This window comes from Mandrillus leucophaeus, unplaced genomic scaffold (assembly GCF_000951045.1).
Source record: "Mandrillus leucophaeus isolate KB7577 unplaced genomic scaffold, Mleu.le_1.0 Scaffold36, whole genome shotgun sequence".
Lineage (NCBI taxonomy): Eukaryota > Metazoa > Chordata > Mammalia > Primates > Cercopithecidae > Mandrillus > Mandrillus leucophaeus.
In genome coordinates, this window is record NW_012103809.1 from 1890922 (window position 1) to 1894639 (window position 3718).

The 3718-nt window shown below is 39.6% G+C and overlaps 1 long non-coding RNA gene across 1 annotated transcript; it reads left to right on the top strand.

Moving 5' to 3' along the window:
* Positions 1–1343: 1343 nt before the first annotated feature.
* On the top strand, positions 1344–2973 carry LOC105546442. Its single transcript, XR_001007093.1, has 2 exons — positions 1344–1519; positions 2672–2973. It is a non-coding gene; the product is annotated as an uncharacterized LOC105546442 (long non-coding RNA).
* The last annotated feature ends 745 nt before the right edge of the window (positions 2974–3718 follow it).

A 3718-nucleotide genomic window follows, 5' to 3' on the forward strand; every position in this document is an offset into this window, starting at 1 on the left:
AAATATTTAGTACGTTACCATTCACCCTTTCTTTCATAGATGGTAGACAACAAAACAAAACAAAACCAAAAAACATAGATGTAGATCTTTTCTGACAATAGGTCCTTTCCTTTGACACTTCGCTCCATGAATTGTTCTGTGGTTCCCCATTTTTTGAAATGTAAATAAGACCTATCTAGTATAAACCATAAATTATAGTTCATTATAAACTATAGCTTATGGCAAACTCTAAGCAAGAATGATGAACCACTGCAATATGGAGGAGAGAAATCCCCTGCCTGTTGGTAGGACTACATCAAGGTAGGTAGTTATCTATGTTTCTTTGGAAGAGTCTCAAATCATGTCATTAAAAATGGCAGTACTATACATGTACCTGATGGCTTTGTCCCTTGGTTAGGCTTTTCATTCATTAGTAAATTCATCAGTTTGTTTCATCCATCATTCAATCCATGTTTCCTCCAAGCTTGCTGTGTGCAGGATACTTTGCTACATTAACTATGCAGTGCCTTATTGTATGCAGGTATTTGCTCCATTTATTTTCACGACGAGGTTTCAAAAGAAAACTCTTAATACATCCGGTGAGGGCCTTTCCACTTGAAAAAAAATGCCAAACACTTAACCTGACTGAAAATGTATCACCAAAGTGCTTGGCTTCTGGCATAAAGCTGGGACTATGTATAAACACGTCATAAAAATAGATAAAACAAGAGCAAGGAGCCCAGAAGGGTAAAGTTGTCCTTTAGATACAGTCATGGTGACAACCCAAGCAATGCCAGAGGATAAAGCAAGCTGCAGCAGACTTCAAGTCAACAGACATTTATTGAACTCCAGTTCTGCATGGGGCACTGTGATAGTTGCTTTGGGGGATACAAAGATGAGTGAGACGTCATTTCTGCCCTCAAGAAATTTACAAGGGGAGAGGGAGATACACAGAATTGCCATACAAGGCAGGGTGCATTAAGTGCATGAAGAGAGATATAACTAAAGTGCTTAGGGACATGCAGGAGAAAGTGGTTAATTTTTACCATAAATATCAGGGAAGGCTTCATGCAAAAGGTAGGCTTTGAGTTTTTCTTGTAAGTTTAGATCAGATTCTGAGAGGCAGAGATATGGGAAAGAGTGCAGTAAACAGCACATAAGAACAGTCACGAAGAAGGCAGTTTCACTGTGCAGCATTTGGAGCTTGAGTCAGAAAAGCAGGTCCACTAGAAGTGGGAGCTGGTTGCTATACACTGAATGTTTGCAGTCCACAAAATCCATATGTTGAAGCCCTAATCTCCAGTGTGATGGTATTTGGAGGTGGGGCCTTTGGGAGGTAACTGGGCATGGACTAGGTCATGGGGGTGGAACTCACGATGGTACTGGAGCCTTTCCAAGGGAATGAAGAGACAAGAGCTCTCTTTATGCCACATGAGGATACAGCAAGGCCCCAATCTGCAAGCCAGAAAGAGTCCTCACGAGAACCAGACCATACGGGAACTCTGATCATGGACATTTCAACCTCCACAACTGTGAACAAGTAAGTGTTGTTCAAGCTACCCAGTCTTTGTTATTTTTTATAGCAGCCTAAGCAGACTGAGACACGTGAAGGTGGACTGAGACACGTGAAGCAGTCAATGTGGGGCTGCTCCTTCACTATCTGGTGCTGGAGCCTTAAGTCCACGGGGCAGGCAATTGGGAGAAAACAGGGTGTGAAGTAGAGAGGGGTTCGAACAATGTGGAACTTCTGAGGCTGAGCTGGTTCCCACAAGGACCAAATGGGACCCATTAGCCCCTCTTACCACCTGTTAGCCTCCATCTTTGATTATGGAATCCATTTGCTGGAGAAGCTGGAGCCTTTCCTCATGGAGCTAAATCCACTGCTGCCATGGGTGGGATAAGCTGAAGGAGGGGAGTGGGAAGGAGCTGAGGAGCTGCACTTGGCTGCTACCCCAGCCAACCAGTTGGGCTGGCACTGGGACCACCACGTGTGCTGTCTGAAGCACAGCCTGGCGCCCTTGTGGACCTTTACAGCAAGCAAAGAGTATGGCTGCTACTTCACTTTTACCTTTTAAATCTTGTGCAAATTATCTTATGCTCCACCCCCAACCCAGAACTCTCCAGATAAAGGAATTCTGGGAAATGTAGTTCCAGTTTGTCTGAATTGATTTATTGCAAATCCACAACACAGCACCAGAATATTACCTAGGATTATATTCTACCTGTTTCAGTGCTACCGAATATTTTATCTTCTCAGAAACCATATAGTCTCTTTAGAACATCACAGTGAGTGCAACCCTCAACAGAGCTAACCTGTGTGATTGAAACCATTTAGGGAACAATGTATTCACTTGCTAAAGGTCAATCAACTTGTTCATTTTTCAGTTGTTTAGGGCCTTGCTAGAAATTAACGCAAGGCAGAGAATAAGATTAGAGTAAAAGAGAGAGTTATATCAAATTGATTCTCTTCTATTTTTTTTTACCATTGAAAAGTAAATGGAGAGACCCTTTTTCATTTTTATTGGACACCTTACAAATTCTAGGTACACCAGAGCTCTTACATACAGATGAAGAACAATATGGTCTTGGGAAGCTACAAATACTAATTGAAACAAGCAGGACAGGGAATGAGTCAAATGATTAATTTTTTATGATGATAGATGTCTTACAACTCTTTGTTTCCTCTTCCTAGAAATGCATATGTATCTTTGGAAGAAACTCGAAGTAAAGGCGAGAAGATTCTTTGTTTAAAACATTAAAAACAAAACAGACCAAAACATCAAGCAAGATGTTTTCTGGCAATAAACTAAGCACAGCATTATTTTTTAAGGAATACAAACTAAATGTTCAACCTGTGGCAAATTTGTACTTTCTCCCTGAATTATGTTGTTATCAAAGAAAAAAAATGGAAAAGGCTGGTGAAATATCATCAAAACTGAAACTAGAGTTAAACAAAACTAAATTAAAATGAAATAAAATGGTGTCCATTCTTAATCATCCTCACAGCTGGGCCACTAGTTTTATGCATCTTGGCAGCCAATATTTTTGTCTCTAGGGCATAAATTATGCATCAGGTACCTGTGAAACTCAGAGACCAAGGAAAAAGGAGGTAATTTGGAAGGTGAAATAAATGTGAACATTCTGAAGAAAGAATTGAATCTGTACTTCAGGGTCAAAGATGAAATTCGAAAGGAGTTGACAATGCATGGAAAAAAGTGCTGAATTTGAAGTTGGTTTTATTATCATTGTTATTTGAACCAAGAATTAAATCCAGTAACTCCAGAGCGGTGATCATAATTCTGTACTGCCATGTTTCTATTTTAGAATCCAGGGTACTATTTCCAAGAGCTTGGCCAAAAAAAAAACAGAGCTCGACTCTAAATCTCTAAATCTTGGAGTCTGGATGCACTATTCATGTGATAGGCTAAAATAACTACTGATACCTTAGGTTCAAACAGCACTTTATGAAGTGATTTCACATAAAAGATCTTTTTTGATATAACTGTTATATGGCATATCTTCCATTTTACAGACAGGGTGAGTTGTTTGATGTATAAGATGAGCTGAAATAGGAAAAGTGACAGAAAATTTACAGACCTATGGAATACTGTTCCACAGTGGGGTATTCTTTATAATTATCTGGGCTGAATAGCACCATCCAAAGTTCTTAAATCATCAACAATGCCATTTTTACTGTAGAGGATAAGAGTTATGATCCTTTGACTCTTTAAATTTTCTT